The 21,431-nt window shown below is 44.1% G+C and overlaps 1 protein-coding gene and 1 pseudogene across 3 annotated transcripts in view; both read left to right on the top strand.

The window, feature by feature from the left end:
* The window catches only part of EBF2 (EBF transcription factor 2), a 214,483-nt gene that overhangs the window by 88,575 nt on the left and 104,477 nt on the right, over nucleotides 1–21,431 (top strand). The window lies entirely within an intron of this gene.
* On the top strand, nucleotides 8,926–20,385 carry LOC134740073 (uncharacterized; annotated as a pseudogene).

The raw sequence follows: 21,431 nt of genomic DNA, 5'->3' as shown, positions 1-21,431 counted from the left end.
TTGTTCAGTTTCCACGTAGTTGAGCGGTTTTGAGTGAGATTCTTAATCCTGAGTTCTAGCTTGATTGCACTGTGATCTGAGAGACAGTTTGTTACAATTTCTGTTCTTTTACATTTATTGAGGAGAGCTTTACTTCCAAGGATATGATCAATTTTGGAATAGGTGTGGTGTGGTGCTGAAAAAAATGTATATTCTGTTGATTTGGGGTGGAGAGTTCTGTAGATGTCTATTAGGTCTGCTTGGTGCAGAGCTGAGTTCAATTCCTGGGTATCCTTGTTGACTTTCTGTCTCGTTGATCTGTCTAATGTTGACAGTGGGGTGTTAAAGTCTCCCATTATTAATGTGTGGGAGTCTAAGTCTCTTTGTAGGTCACTCAGGACTTGCTTTATGAATCTAGGTGCTCCTGTATTGGGTGCATATATATTTAGGATAGTTAGCTCTTCTTGTTGAATTAATCCCTTTACCATTATGTAATGGCCTTCTTTGTCTCTTTTGATCTTTGTTGGTTTAAAGTCTGTTTTATCAGAGACTAGGATTGCAACCCCTGCCTTTTTTTGTTTTCCATTTGCTTGGTAGATCTTCCTCCATCCTTTTATTTTGAGCCTATGTGTGTCTCTGCACGTGAGATGGGTTTCCTGAATACAGCACACTGATGGGTCTTGAGTCTTTATCCAATTTGCCAGTCTGTGTCTTTTAATTGGACCATTTAGTCCATTTACATTTAAAGTTAATATTGTTATGTGTGAATTTGATCCTGTCATTATGATGTTAGCTCGATGTTTTGCTCGTTAGTTGATGCAGTCTCTTCCTAGTCTCAATGGTCTTTACATTTCGGTATGATTTTGCAGTGGCTGGTACCGGTTGTGCCTTTCCATGTTTAGCGCTTCCTTCAAGAGCTCTTTTAGGGCAGGCCTGGTGGTGACAAAATCTCTCAGCATTTGCTTGTCTGTAAAGTATTTTATTTCTCCTTCACTTATGAAGCTTAGTTTGGCAGGATATGAAATTCTGGGTTGAAAATTCTTTTCTTTAAGAATGTTGAATATTGGCCCCCACTCTCTTCTGGCTTGTAGGGTTTCTGCCGAGAGATCCGCTGTTAGTCTGATGGGCTTCCCTTTGATGGTAACCCGTCCTTTCTCTCTGGCTGCCCTTAACATTTTTTCCTTCATTTCAACTTTGGTGAATCTGACAATTATGTGTCTTGGAGTTGCTCTTCTCGAAGAGTATCTTTGTGGCGTTCTCTGTATTTCCTGAATCTGAATGTTGGCCTGCCTTGCTAGATTGGGGAAGTTCTCCTGGATAATATCCTGCAGAGTGTTTTCCAACTTGTTTCCATTCTCCCCATCACTTTCAGGTACACCAATCAGACGTAGATTTGGTCTTTTCACATAGTCCCACATTTCTTGGAGGCTTTGCTCGTTTCTTTTTATTCTTTTTTCTCTAAACTTCCCTTCTCGCTTCATTTCATTCATTTCATCTTCCAGGGCTGATACCCTTTCTTCCATTTGATCGCATCGGCTCCTGAGGCTTCTGCATTCTTCACGTAGTTCTCGAGCCTTGGTTTTCAGCTCCATCAGCTCCTTTAAGCACTTCTCTGTATTGGTTATTCTAGTTATACATTCTTCTAAATTTTTTTCAAAGTTTTCAACTTCTTTGCCTTTGGATTGAATATCCTCCCGTAGCTCGGAGTAATTTGATCGTCTGAAGCCTTCTTCTCTCAGCTCGTCAAAGTCATTCTCCGTCCAGCTTTGTTCCGTTGCTGGTGAGGAACTGCGTTCCTTTGGAGGAGAGAGGTACTCTGGTTTTTAGAGTTTCCAGTTTTTCTGCTCTGTTTTTTCCCCATCTTTGTGGTTTTATCTACTTTTGGTCTTTGATGATGGTGATGTACAGATGGGTTTTTGGTGTGGATGTCCTTTCTGTTAGTTTTCCTTCTAACAGAGAGAACCCTCAGCTGCAGGTCTGTTGGAGTACCTGGCCGGCCGTGTGAGGTGTCAGTATGCCCCTGCTGGGGGGTGCCTCCCAGTTAGGCTGCTCGGGGGTCAGGGGTCAGGGACCCACTTGAGGAGGCAGTCAGCCCGTTCTCAGATCTCCAGCTGCGTGCTGGGAGAACCACTGCTCTCCTCACAGCTGTCAGACAGGGACATTTAAGTCTGCAGAGGTTACTGCTGTCTTTTTGTTTGTCTGTGCCCTGCCCCCAGAGGTGGAGCCTACAGAGGCAGGCAGGCCTCCTTGAGCTGTGGTGGGCTCCACCCAGTTCAAGCTTCCAGGCTGCTTTGTTTACCTAAGCGAGCCTGGGCAATGGCGGGCGCCCCTCCCCCAGCCTCGCTGCCGACTTGCTGCTTGATCTCAGACTGCTGTGCTAGCAATCAGCGAGACTCCGTGGGCGTAGGACCCTCTGAGCCAGGTGCGGGCTATACTCTCCTGGGGCACCGTTTCCTAAGCCCGTCGGAAAAGCACAGTATTCGGGTGGTAGTGGCCCGATTTTCCAGGTGCCGTCTGTCACCTCTGGAAGGGGAACTCCCTGACCCCTTGCGCTTCCCGAGTGAGGCAATGCCTCGCCCCTGCTTCGGCTGGCGCACGGTGCGCTCACCCACTGACCTGCGCCCACTGTCTGGCACTCCCTAGTGGGATGAACACGGTACCTCAGATGGAAATGCAGAAATCACCTGTCTTCTGCGTCGCTCGCGCTGGGAGCTGTAGACCGGAGCTGTTCCTATTCGGCCATCTTGGCTCCTCCCGGTGTGTGTTTTTATATTGATCAATATAGGTACTTATGAATACACACATACTTAACACTTTTATACACATATGGATAAACACATTTTTTTATTTATGTGCGTGCATTTATATCAGTAGCATTATTCTCACCCACAGGTTTAACAGTCTAACACAGGGGAATTGAAAGAGATAAGGAAGATACCTTTAAGTGGACTTAATTAATTACATATTATAATCTGGTTTTCTAAAAAATTTAGCAGTGATTTGTCGCTGTGAGAAATAATTCTGACCACCCCAACAGCTCCATCTCTTGAGACTTTTTGACGATGCTCTAGAGATGAAACAGCATCAAAGACCAAAGGCTCTTGAATATGCACAATAGTTTCGGTGGGCCATTTCATCTTTCATTAATTCATCTAGTGTGAGACGCATCTACAGGTGCCCCCAGCAAAGCAGGAAATGTATAGTAACTTGAACGTTTTCACTGGGGCCCATATTGATTGTTGATGTAACCAATGGCGCCTCTACAATTTTAATCCCTCATTCAATATCCCGAGGAGAGCTGATAGATATTTATTCTGGCTATTTGTTCATATGTACATAAAGGTTGTTTTCCAAGGCAGTGGTTTTGCTCTGCCTCCCATGGTCGGGATGATGGGCAGTACTGCGTGTTTTACAAGCTTGCTTTTAGGGGCTCTGTGTGAGCTCTGTGAAGAGAGCCACCGCTGGCCCTGTAGGCATAATTGGTTCTTCAGTAGGAATCCCATTTCTTTAGAAATAGACTGCCTATCTGACAATAGACTTTCCTTCACTCAGGAACTCAAGTAAGGCCATGATAATGAGGACTCTTTCATCTTTGAGCAAGGGTGGAGTCTGCCTGTCCTGACTCAGACCCCCAAACTTGGAGTAACAAAGAGTGGGTGTTCATTTTCTCTGTGTGGCCAGTGAAGTTCTCCCTGCTCCTCCCTTCCTTAGATACATGAAGATCACTACTTTAGGGAAATAGACACACTCAAAGTTCGCCCCACCAGAACCCAGGAAAGGTGAATAGGCTGGGAATTGGGTTATTTGTGTTTATTCTGCTCTAGGTTTACCCTTAGATATGCCCCTGAGCTGTTGGTGTCTCATTCATAGAATGGGACCATACTTCCTACTCCTTTAAGTATTTGGGATGATTTTCTTTTCTTGCCGTTGGGTGACATTTGCTTCTGAGACCTCCACATTCCTGAATGTATGCCCTTCCATTCTGGATGCCATGTTTTGGATGAGACTCTGGAGATGTAATTCTAGGCAATGAAACCCAGAGGGAAAGGGTAAGGAACAGAACTTGGGGGTAGACACATCAGGACCTGGGGCAAAGATATTTGTGGCAAAATGGCTACAGCGCTGACACAGCTGGCTGCTGAGCTATGGATTTAGGAAAAAGAAAACCCAGATCAAAACCTCCCCCAAACAACAAATGAGAATCAGTCCCAGTATGGGAAGAAAAATGGCGGTTACCTTTTCACACCACAATTCATTTGCTTATAAAAAGATACCTTAGGCTAGGCCTTGTGGCTCATGCCTGTAATCCCAGCACTTTGGGAGGTGGAGGCAGGTGGATCACCTGAGGTCAGGATTTGAAGACCAGCCTGACCAACATGGTGAAATCCTGCCTCTACAAAAAATACAAAAGTTAGCCAGGCGTGGTGGTGGGCACTTGTAATCCCAGCTAGTCAAGAGGCTGAGGCAGAAGAATCACTTGAACCTGGGAGGCAGAAGTTGCAGTGAGCCGACATCACGCCACTGCACTCCAGCCTGGGCGACAGAGAGAGAGTCCATCTCAAAAAAACTTTAAGCAAGCATTATCTCTCCTTAGAAGCCAGAAAAACAACCTTATTTTTGCTCCTGGCTTTGTAGAACAACCCAACATATTGAAGAAATTCCTGAGCACCAGAAAAATGGAATGGCCATTCCTCCACCTTTACAAAAAGTCCAGCCTCAGCTCATCCTCCCCTCGGGGTCTGTGTCATTGTCCTTTGGCTCAGCCTAACCTGATGAGGTTCCCAAAGCCCTCGTCCTGACAGCAACCGTTCAGCTTTGGTTGAGGCTGATGGTGGCACTTAGAGCCGGGTAAACAAAGCTTCCAGACTTGATTTTATTTTTCCTGTCAAAAAGAAATGGAAAGAGGCTACTTCAGATTCTACTGAAGTCATAATAAAACTAGACCTACTGGGTCACCATATGTGGGGAAAAGTTCTCCTGGGCCTTAGTGTACACACTCAGGGAGGGAAATAAAGAAAGGGAAAGCCGCCGTTCTACTGGCAACTGTCGTTAGGTAGTATAAACAATGGCCCGTCACTGGCATGGAGTGGAGGCTCAGATTCCAATAGCACTCAACAGGGAGCCTTCCTTAAAAAATTAGAAGAAGCTGGGCTGGAGCTGGTCCATGCTGGGAATGGCAGAAGAAGCAAAAACAAGAGTAAATGAATGGAAATTAAGCAGCAGGAAATGGGGATTTGGCACAAAGCTGGAATTTGAAACTGCAGAGAAGTGTCAGTGATAAGGTTGTATAAAGTTTCTGGCCAAAAAAAGAGAAGGAATGCAGATGTGTTCATTGAATAAAGTGCAGATGGAGAAAGGGGCAGGAAGAAAAAAAAAATGCCGGGGAAATCATCATGAGTGGAGGTGCATTTATGTTTAGCAAAACTTTAAAAATTATTCTCCCTGCCTGTCTGGATGAAATTACAGGTTGGTTCAGATTGCTCCAATCTATTGGAGAGATTAAGACCACGTTTATTTACTTTTACCTTTTCCTGCTCTGGGCAGACTGGGCTGTTTGTGCTGGGAGGCACTGGGCAGGCAGAATCCAGGTGTGAGTCTCTGTTTGGAGTCTGCTCAGGAACTGCAGCCATCAGTTCCTCTTTAGATAGAAATAACTGGGATGTCTCTGGAGAGTTTAAATCATTGTACAGGTTTGTTATCTGTCTGGGAGGCTCATGAGAAGACATGCAGCAAAGAGATCTGACCCCTTGCACATGTGCCCTCTCTCTTGGCTGTGCAAGGAAGCCTGGCCTTTTGTGTTCTGCCTGCCTTCCTCACTCCCATCTGTCAGGGCTCAGTTACACTGCTCACTGGCTAAAGATGGTCTGTGCATCACAGGGCAATCCTATGTTTAAACATCATCTTATTTGGTAACTAACAGACTGAAATTGGCCTCTCCAGTTGTACCTTGGTCATGCAATCATGGCTCACCACAATCTTGAACTCCTGGGCTCAAGTGATCCTTTCATCTCAACCTCCCAAGTAGCTGGGACTACAGGTGCGTGCCATCACACCAGGCTAGTTTTTATTTTTATTTTTGTAGAGATAGGGTCTTGCTATGTTGCCTAGGCTGGTCTTGAACTCCTGGGCTCAAGCAATCCTCTCACCTTGGGCTCCCAGCTTGCTGGGATTACCGGCATGAGCCACTGCACCTGGCTGGTCCCCTCTATTTCTTGTCCAGCCTTAGATGTAGTTAAATAACTCAAGGGACCCATTCCAAACACTGTTGCTCCACAGGCAGTGGGGATGGGAGGCAGTGGGAAGTGGTGAAGAGGTGGCCTGCAGGGAAGGGGAAAAAGTCTCTAACCCTGAACTAGCAGATGGGATGCTGGCCCAAGTCCCTTTACCTTCCTTAGATGTCAGTTTGTCATTTTCCCAATAAGACTAACACCTACCCAATGTGTTTTATAGCCTTTGTTTGCTGAAACTCTTGTGAAGACGTGTACGAAAGTACTTTGCAGAATACCCTGTATTATCTTATGCAAAGCATCATCATCTTCATTATCTGTGGGAAAGAAAGATTTGCTCTTGGAGGGGAAATGGCAGTCTTAGCAAAGAGCTGAGGTGTCTCGAGGCTGGAAGGCAGTCTGGACATAAAATTTCCACAGCCATCCTTCTTTCAAACAGTAAAAGTGGGTGCTTTTGGATGTACACTTCTGACCCCTCTGTCCCGGGGTTTTAAAAGCAATGTAAGGCACAGCAATAAATGTGGCCCTTGCCAAATATTCTCGATCTGTCAGTATGGATATTGGTAGATGCACAATGGTGGGTAATGTGTCAATCTGGCTTCCTTCCCTAGATGAGCGGTGTTTCCTTGGGGACAAGCACAAATGTCATGTTTTCTCTATCAATGCTGTTGCTATAATAGTCTGGATTACCTTCAGTTCTGATTGTGTGTCATCTTGGGAGAGAATACAGTTTAAATGTTAGCGTTGAATAATGAAAATTAGGTGAGGAGTGGAGGGTGGGTGAATATTAAAATGTCGCCATCACAACGGCCCCCCCTGCCCTGTAGGGCCCTGTCCCGATTCTGGGTCAGAAATACGGCATGTTCTCACTTATAAATGGGAGCTAAATAACTTGTACACATGGACGTAGAGTATATAATAATAGTCATTGGAGATTTGGGAGGGTGGGAGAGGGCGAGGGATGAGAAATTACTTAATGCATACAATGATACAATGTACACTATTGAGATGATGGCTACACTAAAAGCCCAGACTTCCCACTCTGCAGTATATCCATGTAACAAGAGTACTTGTACACCTTAAATTTATACTTTATTATAATAATAATATTTTTTTTTTTTGAGAAGTAGTTTTGTTCTTGTTGCCCAGGCTGGAGTACAATGGTGCCATCTCGGCTCACTGCAACCTCTGCCTCCTGGGTTCAAGGGATTCTCCAGAGTAGCTGGGACTACAGGCATGCGCCACCACACCCAACTAATTTTGTATTTTTAGTAGAGATGGGGTTTCTCCATGTTGGTCAGGCTGGTCTCGAACTCCCGACCTCAGGTGATCTGCCCGCCTCAGCCTCCCAAAGTGCTGGGATTACAGGCATAAGCCACAGTACCCGGCCAGCAATTTTTTTAAAAAAGGAATAATGCTCTCCTTCCCCATCCCTATACAGACCTACACACCTGCCCATTTGGTACCACACATATTTGGGGGGACAAAAGGTACATTCATACTCCAATTCCTTTTTTTAAAAAATAAAGATGGGGTCTTGCTCCATTGCCCAGGCTGGTTTTGAACCCTTGTCCTCAAACTGGGCTCACAGGTGTGAGCCACTGTACCTGACTAATACCTCAGTTCTTGGGAGAGCAGTGTTTCCTTGGGGACAAGCTATATTCCCAAACACAGAAGGTAGTCTCATCCAGAATATTAACTTATATTCACCAGACACAGAAGGTAGCACTTAAATGTAAGCCAGAATGAGACTTTCAAGGGGCAAACCTAGACACAACTGTAGTTAGGGACAAGTGCCCCTAAACATGGCTTGTGGCTCAAGCTATCGGGAGCATAAACATGTGACTCCCCAAGCTCTCTCCTTTTTCCTTCCTTCAAATCCTTTATTTCTTCTCCTTTTAAAAACATCAATAAGCTATATAAAAGTATAGAAAATGTGTTAAAATAACAATCTTTTAAGACTATCTTTAGAAAAATCCATTTTCATTTTTTTATATGTGCCTGGACACAGGAGTAGATACATTTTCTATAGTGGTAAAATCTCTATTAGGTTATTAATTTTTAGGCCCCTCTAAAATGCTTAGAGTCTCACAAAATACATAATGCTACCCACAAAATACCTCTGGAGCTTCTCCCTCTCCTCTAATTCTCAAGGCCCCCACCTGAATTTAGGGCCTTCCTCTCACCTTGGTGAATAGAACGGCTTCCAAGCTGGTTTCTTGCCTCTAGGCCCTTCTTATACCCCCAGAATTAACTTCCTAGAGCACAAACTTGACACTCTGTTTAATGCCTGGCAGCAACACCCAGAACCTTTGAGGGAAGCCCTGTCCCCAAGGGTCCTTGTCTGTGGGCCCAGCCAGGCTCCGGGGAGTGTGGCGCTAGCGTGGTATGCACTTGTCGCTGTGATCAGCCCTGGTTTCTTGTGTCTGCCGCAGTCCACACTGTTCTGGGGATGCGCTCCGTGCCCTCCTCGAACCCTCTGATCCTCCCAGCGCCTGCGGCCCTGGGGCGTCTTGTTTACAGCGGCTGCACAACCTGGCGCGCTGGGTCTGAGTCCTCGCAGCACAGACCCCAGGTCCCTAGCCAGCCGCAGTCACTGTGGTGAACAAATTAGGCACAGCTCCCACCTTCGCAGAGGCAGCAATCCATTCGGGGAAGCCAGCCGTGGTATAATTAAAAGTGCACTGAGTATCCATGTCCTCCAGCACTGCGGGGTGCCATGGCAGCAAATAACCAGGGGACCCAAACAGGCTTGGGGAGCCGCGAGGGCTTTCTGTGCCAAGGGAGGGATGTGGATGAGAGTCCTGAAGGCTCCCTGGGGGAAGGGGCGGGGGCGGTGCTGGGAATGAGTGGGGGCACTTTCCCTGAAAAGAGCCTTGAACGGTGAGTACAATCCAGATAAGCATGTGGGAAATGGTGGTGCAACACGACGTTTGCTCCGCATTGATTCCCTTCACTGAAGGCCCTCAAAATATGTGAATTTTGTTTTTCTTAGTGCCTCAGAGCTTGAGGCATTTGTGAAAGCCAAGACCCATTGCCTTTGACCTCTGGGGGGTCTTTCTCTTCGGACCTGTGCTCTCTGCACCTGGCAGAGATGCACCCAACGAAGTAGGAATGGGCTCATCTCCCTGCACGCGAAGGTGGGGCCGCTGAGCGGAGCGGCAAGGTGCCCTGTGGCTCTCCAGACTCAGGTGGTGCATTTAGCAGCAGGAAGCCACCAACGGGCAGCCCTCTGGGATGCTGTGGATGCCAGAATGGAGGCTCCAGGAAAGCAGTTTGGGTTTCCACGTAGCCCGATATCACTCTTCCTCCGCCTGAACTATTTTGAGACACTTCTGCCATCCTTCTCTCTCCCACACATACCCTTAATATGACTAGAATATAGCTAGTTCGAGCTAACATATGTTCTTATAATTATGTTGCTAGCATGATAGATTATTTATTCTACTCACTTTTTTTCCCGAGTCTCTGCACTGTGTAACCAAGACTAAGGAGCTTGTTTAAATAAAGAGATTCTAACACACCTTGACAGCAGCCTATAAAAAAAGGAAAGCCCCAACCTTTAACAGGTCTCAAATCTGCATCCCATCTGTTTAATATGCAACCTAATGTGTTGCTGGGAGGCTCAGTTTCCTGGCAGCCGAAGGGAGAACCAGAGGCTCTGTCTGCTAAGCCGCTGATCTCTGACGATGGAGAGGCTTTGAGTGTCCAGCTCTGTGTGATGTTGCCCTAACTAGGGACTGCCATTCACCTGGAGGGGTGCTCAGTGAGTGGGCTTTGGAGCCAATAGGCACTGGAGCCAGAAGGAGCCTCCACAGCCCTTGGGGCCAGCATTCTCTTATTGCTGATGGGAAATCTGAAGCCCTAAGCACAGTGTCTTGCTGATGGTGACAGAGAGACTCAGTGAAGGGTCAGATCCCGAATCAACTGCCCTGACTGCATTCAGTGTCTTTTTTCTCTGCGGTGTGGGACTGGAAGATCAATGGAAATGGGTTCCACCACCCACTCTGGGAGGCAAAGCAGAAGCCAGGAATCAACCACTCCATCCGTTTCCTATGACTTCTCTGAGGAGGAGCTTATTCTCTCTCTTCTTTAATTTAAATGCTTGGAAATGCAATTAAATGCAATAAAAGCCGTATGACCACCTTAAGGAAAATCATGTTTCCATTCATTCCTTTAATTGTTCATTCAACCAATATTTACTGAGTGTCTGTTGTGTGCCAGTCATTGAGGTCATGGCGATCAATCCAGCAGAGCTCCTGTCCTCCAGGGCTTTCCAATATGGTGAATGAACAGCTAAGTAAACAAGGCATTACAGTCTACTCACCATGGTCAAGAAATGCCACAGCGGTGGATGCAGAGCTGTGAAGCACACATGGTCTCATGGAGGCACAGAACAAGGGCCCCTACTCCAGGCTGTGTTAGAGCTGTGGGTCTTAGGGAAGGCCCCTTTCTTTTGGAGATGAGCTTCTTGATCTGTAACTGGACCAAATGGTCTCTCTGAAGTTTGTTTTTCTGTTCTAACATCCTGAATAAGGTGTGATGGGAAAGAAGAGGATGGGAAAGAAGTACAAGAAATATCTCAGACTTCCATAAGTTTAAAGCCTAATTGGGAAAAGAACCCCCAATACTTATAGAATAAGTAGAGAAAAAAAAAACCCAAAGCCTCATTCTGTAGTTCAAAGCTGTGTTATATGATATGTACAACAGATACTAAGAAAATTCAGAAAGTGGGAAAAGTGGAATGAGTTGGAGTTGGCAGAAAGAGCCCTGTGGGAGAGATGGACATTCACTTGGGTTTGAAATAGAGCATAAAACTTGCATAGATGAAGGGCTGATGGGGGAGGATATCTAGACATGAAGTGTAGGGGGGAGATTAGCAAAGCCTGTGAAAAGGAGTGAGCAGGGAAGGTTGGGCATGAGCCAGAAGGTGAAATGATTTGTAATAGCTCCTAACCTAATGACTGCCTGGCCACTTTGCAAAATCCCCACATAGGCAGGGTGAGTGTGTGTTCCTGTTCACCCTGGACAGTTCTGGATCACATTTCTGTTGGCCTACTGTAATTATTTTATTTATTTATACATTATTTTTATGTAAAATACATAATATATAAATAAATAATTTATAAATAGATAAAATAATAAAATAATTACATTAGGCCAACAAAAAAATGTATAAATAATTACAGTAGGCCAACAGGCATGTGCACATACAAGAGTCTTGCTCTGTTACCCAGAGTGGAGCACAGTGGCCAATCATGGATCACTCTAGCCTCCAACTTGTGAGCTTAAGTGATCCTCTTGCCTCAGTCTCCTGAGTAGTTGGGACTGCAGTCACAAGCCACCATGCACGGCTAATTAAATAATTTTTTTTGTAGATACAGGGTCTCACTCTGTTGTCCAGGCTGGCCTGGAACTACTGGCCTCAAGGAATCCTCCTGCCTTGGCCTCCCACAGGGTTGGGATTACAGGTGTGAGCCAGTGTACCTGGTCCTTTGTGTAATTTTTAACAGAGTCCCCTTTGAACACTTTTCAACATGTTCAAATTTAAAAATGATTACTATGATTGAAAATGATTAATAAAATATTAATCTTTAATAAATGATTAATGAAAAATGATTTCTGACGAATTCTGAATGTTCATCTTGACCTTGCCTGTTTCTCTTAGCATACAGCCTTGAAGTCACTGCTTTTCCTTTCTGTGCTTTTCCATACCTGTCTATAAAATGGGGGAATGCTTACTGCCTTCCCTTCTTCCTGGGAACACATGGAGCCAAAAGACATCTTCAACCTCATTCTTTCCTTGGTAGAATTTAATAATATACCCTTAGCTACAGAAAACTAAAAACTCTCTCAACTTTGCCCTAGCTAAGTGTGTGTGTTCTCTCCCTTCCCAAGTGAATTTCCAGGTTCTCAGAGAGTCCTCTTTGTCTAAAAGGGTTGGAGCACTGAGTTGGATGACTTGGAAAGTATTTAAAAATTATTTGGACAGAGCCATCATGAAAATACCAGGTGGCCATTGGGAAGTGAGGGGGTGGATTCCATCCAGCGGTGCCACCATTTATCATGTTCAATTGGGTGGGCCAACTAGCATTCTGGAACAGAGAATAAAGGACTGTACGTTGTGGGACTTGGTTTTGCTCTCCCAGCTGGTAATCTCAGCTGGGACAGGCCTGGGCTCCAGCTCACATAACCACTCCTCAGGCTCCTGTCCAGCCAGCAGGGAAGATTCTAGTTGCTGGCACTGTTGATCCAACACCTATTTATGAGTACTAAATTTGCAAAAATAATACATGAAAATGAGGTTGTGTGTCATTTCAGCATGTGTTCTCTATAATGAAATAAGATGGTGATATCAAATTACTGGCTAATTTAATTGCCTGGAAAAATTAATTTCTAAAAATGCGAAATAATTTTCAAATCAGAAGGATTAGGGAAGCAGCATCTATTTTGATTTTCATTTGAGGAGAAAGCTATACAGAGATTTTATTTTTTATCCTTTAAAATCTATAAACATTACTTTGTCCTATGCTGGGGTATCAGCTCATGAAAAAGGAGGAGGAGAAGCCCTTTTATCTTCATTTCATTTTGAATTGTACTTATTTTTAAAATTCTGCTTCCTTTTTTTTTTATCAATTTGTGTTAAAACTGTAGAGGATTTAACTCATTAGTTAACAGCTTTACTGGCCTGTGAATTATGCATTTATGGTACAATTTGAAGCACCAAGGGATGAAAAGATGGTCTAAAGTTTGCCCAAACCCAAAGATCATGGTTCCATGCCTGAGACAGAACAACTGGGGGAAACCTTTGACCCTAGGTCAGTGGTTTAACAGACTTTAACCCATTCCTCCTTGAAGGAGACCCAATCTTTTTGTTTTTAGTCAGGCTCCAGTAAATCTTACTCCTGTGCAACCGCACTTAGGTGCAGCAATGGTTCCCTTTGTTCCCTCTTTGATGCGACTGGATGAGATTCTCAAGGCAGTGGCCAGTGGCGGCCTGGGTATCTGCCTCAGCAGCCAGGAACTTTCAGGAGCATGGAAGCATTTAGATTCTGAGGACCCCTGCATTGCAGATGCATCCTTTAAGCAAAGACTCCACTTGTGCTTTCTAGCCTTTTACCGGAATTGAGAGACGAGTCCAATTTCATTGTACATTTCCATTACTTTTAATAAAAGTGTGTAAATCTAATATGAGGTAGGCATCAGTAATGGCAGCCATCTTGTTTTAGGAAAATATGGAATTTGAGAGCCTGCTGAAAGAGCTTAAAAGAAGAGAGGTCTTTGCAAAAGTAATGTGATCTAGTGAACATTCTGTTATTCATCAGTGAGTGATCAAAGGAGGAAACAGCTCAGTGGGGCACCTTGTTTCAGATGCTCTGATTAAGGGGGCCACGGTTTATCGAAGCTGGTCTTCGGATGATGTTCATTAATACGGTTCTAGACTGAAACTGACAAGCTCTGCCAGTGTTGTCTTCCTCAAGTAGAATCCCAGATCTCCTTGGCCTCGTGCTTGTTGGTACAGTTTTCATTTCTAAAGGTGATAAGGTTAATATTGCTAGAAATAATAATTTAGCCCTTACCTGATTTAAAACATTTCACCAAAACTGTCATCCTGTGTGGTACTGATGAATGCCTGCAGGCAAGCTCGAGGCAAAACTGTGAAGTAGGCCAAGTTTATTTTTGACTTTCCTGACTGCTTCCCCAAGTGGTCACCTTCCATTCTTTTCAAGGCACCTGTCTCTCCTTCTTTTCCCTCACTCCCATGACCAGCCTCCCTCAACTTTCAATACTATTTTTTTCTCATGTCCTTACTTTGTTTTTTTCCTGATAATGAAGGAATGATTTAGAAACCTCATTCATACTAAGGTACTAATGTCTTCTTATATTGCCCTTCTTAGGGATACTTGCATTTTAAAATGACCTCATGGAGAGGACCAACTTCAAACCCATCGAAGGGATTTTTGGTGGGCGACTTTTGAGCATTGGTAGAAAGGATGTTTTATCAGGGCGCACCTCTTGTAAACTTTTTATCTAGCCCAATTAGTAGTTAATGAATGGTTAATTCTTGAGTGGTTTGGTTTTTTCCAAACCAAAAGAGGACCTATGTTAAATATAACAAAATTTTTAGAAAATGATTGAACTTCCATTGTGATTGTGGGGGTACTTTTAATAACCATTCCCTGAAAAGGGGAAGACAGCATGACATAGCATTTACAGAACGTGCTGAAGGCAGATTGCCTGGCTCTAATTGTAGCTCCACTTCTTTCTAGCTGTGTAACCTTGGGCATGTTTACCTGACCTCTCTGCACCTCAGTTTTCTCATCTGTAAAATAGAAACAATAATGATTATGAACCTCATGGGGTGGTTACAAGGATTAAACAAGTTAATGTGTAGATAGTATTTGAGAAGTGCTTGGCATATGGTAGGCATTCAATAAATGGTATTGATGATGATGGTGGTGATGATGATGACTGCAAACATTTGAATAGTAGAAGAGTATATCTATGCAAGACCTATTATTTTTTCAGCCCATGATTTTTGGCGTGTATTTGGATTCCTGGATGACTCACACGCAGTAACGCATAGCCGCCCAGGGGTCTGCAACCATAGTTAGAGTTTGGATTAAAGCCACACCCTTTCTGGCCTCATTTTGCAGAGATAAGGAAAAGCTGAGGCAGCCAGCGTCAACGTAGGATTAGACTTTGGAGCTCCCAGAGTTCCCAAACCTGGGAGTTCTGCGAGATATATTCATCTTTCAGTTAAGGCTCCATTTATTTCCCTTGTGTTCAGGGGCTCAAGGAGGGAACCACGGTTTCCTTTACTTTATGAGTCATGGTTCTGTTCTGTCATTTTGGGAAGGGCCTCAGGCCCCTCAACAGTGTCACCACTGTGCAATTATCTTGAGTGAAGGCACACAGCAAAGCGCATTTCCTTTTTAATGTAGTTATAAATGTCGCGTCACTTGGAGATTTAGGAATCCGATCAGGAATTCCATTTCCTAGTCAAATAGGATATAATTAGAGTGGGACTCTGGGCCCATCCCTCACCAGGCACTGTAACTGGGGAAGAGGAAGCAAGGAGCTATTCTGCTTCCTTTGGATCCGAGGGGCATCTGGAAAAGGAGAGGCATCACCTAAGCTCAAAGCCATAGAACTGGTTTGCTTCCCCAGAGCAATGAGGCCTGCTCTCCAGAGAAATAACAAGTTAGAGTTTTCATTCATCCACAGAGCCTTGCGCTGGGGTGGAGGTATGTGGCAGGGAAGACGGTGCACCTTGTCATTTTTGATTTCTTCAAGACAGGCCAAGGAACAACCAAGTCATTTTAGAAACTTGTTCCTTAGGGATTAGCCCCTGATGAGATCCTATGTCCAATGTACAGGAGGCCTATAGAATGACTCTATGAATGAATGAATGAATGAATGAATGCTTGGCCACCTAAGCCTTTTGGAGGAATCTTCTGGGGTCGTGCACGGCCTTAGGACACGTTTACTATGCATCTTCCATGTATCAAACCCTGCTCCAGGGATAAAGTTGTGTGTCGTTGTCTTCTGCTCTGCAGCTGGGGAAACAGACAAGGAACCAAAAATGACAAAACAGAAGGTCATTGTTTATCAAGGTCTGCCCTGAATTTATAAGAAGGGCTTCTATTTCTGCCTGGGCAAAAACTAGAATCCTGGGTAATTTTCCAGAGTGGTTGATACCCAGACTGGGTGAAGATGAAGAAGGGTTACCTGGGCAGGGAAGAAGGGAACAGCAGCCCAGGGGGAAGGAACATATTCTCCTTGTGCATGTGCAAGAAAGAAGGGGAGTGTGTCGTGTTGCAACACTTCCAATAGGGTGCACTTAGGGGTATGCAGAACACTGAGGCTGCAGAGGATGGCAGGGGCTAGACCATCAAGGGACTCCTAGGCCAAGCAAAGGTGTATGGATGCTGGTCTAAATGCAGTTGTGTTGGATGTGAGTGGTCAAGAACTGAAAGTCTGTACATGGAGATGTGACCTGATTGAACTTCCCTTTGACTAGGGCTACAGCATGTGTGTATTAGTCTGTTCTCACACTGCTAATAAAGACATGCCCGAGACTGCGTAATTTGTAAAGGATGACTCACCATTACACATGGCTAGGGAGGCCTCACAATCATGGCGGAAGACAAAGGAGGAGCAAAGTCACATCTTACATGGCAGCAGGCAAGAGAGCATGTGCAGGGGAACTCTCCTTTACAAAACCATCAGATATCATGAGATTTACTCACTATCATGCAAACAGCATGGGAAAAACCCACACCCATGATTGAATTACCTCCCACCTTGTCCCTTCGATGACACATGAAGATTATGGAAGCTACAGTTCAAGATGAGATTTGGGTGGAGACACAGCTAAACCATATCAGTGGGTCATGGGTTGAGCATGGGGGAGACAGCCTGGAGGCAGGACAAAAAAACTAGGGGACCATTATCAGTAATCCAGGCAAGAAGAGCTGTGTGAAGACTAAAGTGAATCAAATCGTATTATTGTATTAGGGATATTTGTTAAATAAGTAGAATCTAGCTGTGCTAGTCACACAAAAAAGTAACTCTGTGAGATGATAGACTAATCCTCCCCACTATGGTAACCATTTTACCATCTCGGTGTGTCCTATAATATCATGTTGTAAGCCTCAAATAGATGGAATAACATTTATTGAAAAACAAAAAGAAATGATGGAGCCTGAACAAAGACAGTAGCAGCAGGGGTTGAGACTAGGGGAGGATTTCGAAGGAGATTTTGAAGTTGAATCAGCAGGATTTGACTGGATATGAAAGGGAGGCAGAGGGAGTTTTCTGGGCTGCCGTCTAGGTTTCTCCCGTGATGCACAGGTGGTCAAAGAAGGTGTTGTCATTCAATGAGGATAGTTTAGGAGCAGGAGCTGATTTAGGTAATGGAGATGAGGTGCATGGAGGGAAGAGAAGGGTAAACATGATGACATCTCTGCAGAGTCCAGAAGAATACATCTTTTCCGTTAGTGACAATTGCCCCTCACCTGCCACCCCAGATGACTGCTGGGAAAACTGGGAGGTCTTTGGTACTTTTCCATTTTCTTTTCAGTCATTTCACTCTCAGCAAGCATATTTAGGTCTGGGGTAAGATACCGTGCTCGGCATTAGAGATACAGTTATGAAGAAGGTACAGGTCTTGCTCCCATGGTGTTTGCATGCTGGTCTCTTTCCCATGCACACTCCTTGGCCTGCTTCTCTGTGTGCACAGTCCCATGCCCCACTCCCAGAGTGATTTTCTTCTTAGTTATTGCCTCATTCCACATACAGTGATTGGTGAGAAATGCATGGGAGATTTGGCTGTTCTAAGTGAGTTTAGAGCTTTAACAGGAGATTCTAGAAGTTGAAGAACTCATTATCAGAAATGATTACTTCTGACAGTGGCATTTCCCCATCACGCCAGGCAGTGAGAGAAGTGGTCGTAGTCTGGGATAACTTCCTGTTGCTCCGACAGGCAGACTGCCTAGGTGGTAGCTGTTCTGCCACCCTGGAGAGTCCTTCCAGTTCCAACTCCTTGCTCATTCTGAAACCAGACTTCGGCATTCTTTATTAGTAGTAAAAGGTTCTCCCACCTCTAGAATGAAAGAAAGACCATTTCAATAGGTTTAGGAGTCCTGAGTGCTTCTAAAGCTCCAAAAATATAAATTCTGTCTCTGCTGATCAATTTAGCCACCCTCCAGCAGCAGTAAAAATTTAACAGAGCTGGAATCAGAACCACCTTCCCTCCAACTCTGCACTTTCTTTTCATAATTTCAGTGACAGACCTATTATTCAGGGGCCTTCAAAGGATTGCATTATCAGAAACAAATTCCACAGGCTCTCATTGTACCCCCCAAACCAAACAGACCAAGCAGAAGAGGCCTACAGAAAGAGGAAGAAAGAAACAGTTGGTTCTGTGTGAATGATGCCATTCCTCCCATATATTGGTACTTGGGACAAGAGACACCCTCAGTATTGAGCGAACCTAGGGAGGCTCTTTTTACTTCTCTAACCAGGTGATGCAAGATGCTTCATTCAGGCGAAGAGCCAGAGAAAAAGATATAGAAAAAATGCAGATGAGGGAGGCATCTTTGCTTGGGTTCCCTTAGCCCAGCTACCCACAGAGTTGCAGAGGGGAAGAAACGTTAGAAATTTTCTGGTCTGAACTGTAGTACTACATAAATATAGAATGGGGGAGATATAGCTTAATAGAAACTCATGTGAAATAAAATACAGGTATTGAGTTCAACTTGGGAGATATAGCAGAAGAATACTGAAAAATTGGGGGAGCAGTTGGAATCATGCAGGCTAAGAAGTCAGGTGACAGGAACCGTGGCTCAGGTCACAAGGCCTGAAGAAGCTTGGAACATAGGAGTCTGGGGTGGAGTGGGGGGGGGGGGCAACAGAACAATCTTTTCACGCTTGAATAATTGTCCCATGGAATAAGAGCAGGCATCAAACCCTTTGGCCTTAAAATCTAGTCCATTGCTTTGTTTTACTTTTGAAAAATCTAAAGCCCAGAGGGTTAAACAACTTTGTCAAGAGCAGACCTGAACACTGGTATCCTGTCTTATCAGGGGCCACTTATCAGATACCACTGACTCCATAACTGGGTATACAACTGCATGTAATAATTAAATCACCATATGTGTGTATATGTGTATGTCTATATATGTGTGTGTATATAAATATATATACATGTATAATTATATACACAATATATAATTATATATACAATATAATTGTTATTGTGTACATCTAATCATATGTATATATAATTATACATAATATAATTTATTATATAATATACAATATGTAATTATATATTAATATCATATATAATTATATAGTATTGTATATTGTAGATTATATACAATATAATTTATAGACTGTATTTAATATTGTAATATTATATAATATTCAATATATAAATTATATTGTATATACTATAATATTATAGACTATATAGTTTTCAAATATATATTTATTTGAACACCTACCATGTAGAAAGCCCTGTGCTAGATGCCAAAGGGATTTCAAACTGTATATATTGACCTCTGCCTGCAAAAACTTCTAGTCTTATCAGGGGAGTGAAGACTGAGGCCCACAAGGGATGAGCTGGCTCCACTAGGCAAGACAATGGCTGTCTAAAGGGAGATGTAAGTAAGAGATGCTCTTATAAGTCTAGAGATGAGGGAGATCACTTTGGTGGAATGCTAGGTTATAAAGAGATGTTTATAAACTTTAGGATATGAGTTCATTTCTAGCTTGCTATCATCTGTGTCTTTTCCTTCCGTTAGCTCGTAGCTCCTTCCAGAGCTGGAACCTTGCCCTATGCTTTTTCTCTTATCTCCGTAGAGTACCAAATATCAGCCATACACAAGTGCTTAGCATAACTTAAATAGAAAACTATAAGGAGTTGACTTTTTGAAATGGAGATTTCCTCTTTCATAAAGCTCATCTGTTCAGATAAGAGCCCATTTCCGGGGATGGTTGGAGACCACGAGTCTGGGACACAACTGGGACCCTGTTCTCACCTAGGTTTTCTCCCTCTGGCTGAAAGCTGACAGACATTTGTGAGGCCTCAAGCTATCAGGGCAGTCTTGGGGATTATCTGGTATCTTATTCGGCTCTATGTATTTCCAACAAAAAAATTGGAGGGAGGAAAAGGATGTTCCAAATCAAAATAAGCCCCTTTGATAGTGTTTCAATGTTTCAGCTGAGGATTATACTGGGGAGAACTGTATTTTTCTGGGGTTGTCAAGGCTCCCCAGCTAACCTCCACAGTTGCCATTTTAAGGGATGAGGAGTTTTACCTAACCCATGGGGTAGGTCCCTGGAACTAAAGCAGTCACCATGTTTTCTGAGGGTGAACCAGGTACAAGATTCTGTGCTAGCAGGGTGGTATAGAGGAAAGGACATAGAACTAGGAGTCAGGAACCCTCAGGTTTTAAACATTTATTTAAAAAAAATTTTTTTTGAGAGACAGGGTCTAGCTCTGTTGTCCAGGCTGGAGTGCAGCGGCATGATCATAACTTATTGTAGCCTTAAACTCCTGGGCTCAAGAGATTCTCCTGTCTCAGCCTCCCAAGTAGCTGGAACTACAGGTATGCATCAGCATGTCCGGCTAAATTTTTTTCTTTTTCTTTCTTTTTTTTTTTTTTTTTTTTTTTTTTTTTTTTTTTTTGTAGAGACAGGGGTCTTGCTATGTGCCCAGGCTGGTCTCCAACTCTTGGCCTCAAGCAGTCCTCCCACCCTGGCCTCCCAAAACACTGAGATTACAGGCACAAGCCATCCCGCCTGGCCTTGTTTTAAATGAGATGTTTCAACTAGGTGGCCTCTGAAGTTTCTTCTAGTTTAAAAATTTTGTTCCACAGGAGAAACAAGTATTTAACTATTCACTTAATTCAGACCCTGCAGAGTTGAGACAACGTGCTCAGCCTTGAAGGGAGAAGAGCCCTGGGAACTTCCTCATTAGAATAAGCTCTAGTTTTCGCATAGGTTTCACGGAGGGAAATCCTGAGCTCCAGGAGGTTACCACTGCACTGAGGTAGACCATGCACCACGCACTCATCAGTGACATGTCCTGTAGTTCACTCCATTCAAAAATCTGCAAAGAGGCCCGTGAACAGCAGAAGAGCATGGAAAATGCTCATTAAGCTCTATGGTGCCAAGGATGGAGCAGGCCCTAGCTGGAGAGGTGGGCGAGCCCCCAGGAACGAAGGGTGTTCCGGTTTTCACAGGTGCTCTGCACCTTGGCCACCCCAAACTCCTCACTTTACTGTCAAGGAAAGGAGATATGTGCAGAATCTCCAATTTAGGCTGAAGTCGAGTTAGACAAGCCTTTCAGTTTTTGTTGCCAGAATGACTTTGCCATATATGTCACTCTAAATCCGCCTGAGGAAGGGGCTGGGGTTAGATTCTGCCCCGGTGACCTAAGACAGCAGTTAATCTCCACGGAGCCTCTCCATAAGGGGGATAGGCCCCACGGGACGTTGTGTCCATTTACTAATGACTGTAAAAGGCTGTGAAAATCCCAAGTACTGGTGGAATGCTGCTCACAGCAAAGGGAGAAGAAAAACAATGTAGTTCCAGGACTCTGCAGCCTGAAGACCTTCTCTTTGCTGGGAGGAGCAGTGTGGACACTCTAAGTACCCTAAATACACTGACTTGATCACTATGCATTATATACATCCGACAGAATTGCACATG

Source organism: Pongo pygmaeus, chromosome 7 (genome assembly GCF_028885625.2).
Source record: "Pongo pygmaeus isolate AG05252 chromosome 7, NHGRI_mPonPyg2-v2.0_pri, whole genome shotgun sequence".
NCBI lineage: Eukaryota > Metazoa > Chordata > Mammalia > Primates > Hominidae > Pongo > Pongo pygmaeus.
This window is presented reverse-complemented; position numbering and strand designations above follow the sequence as displayed.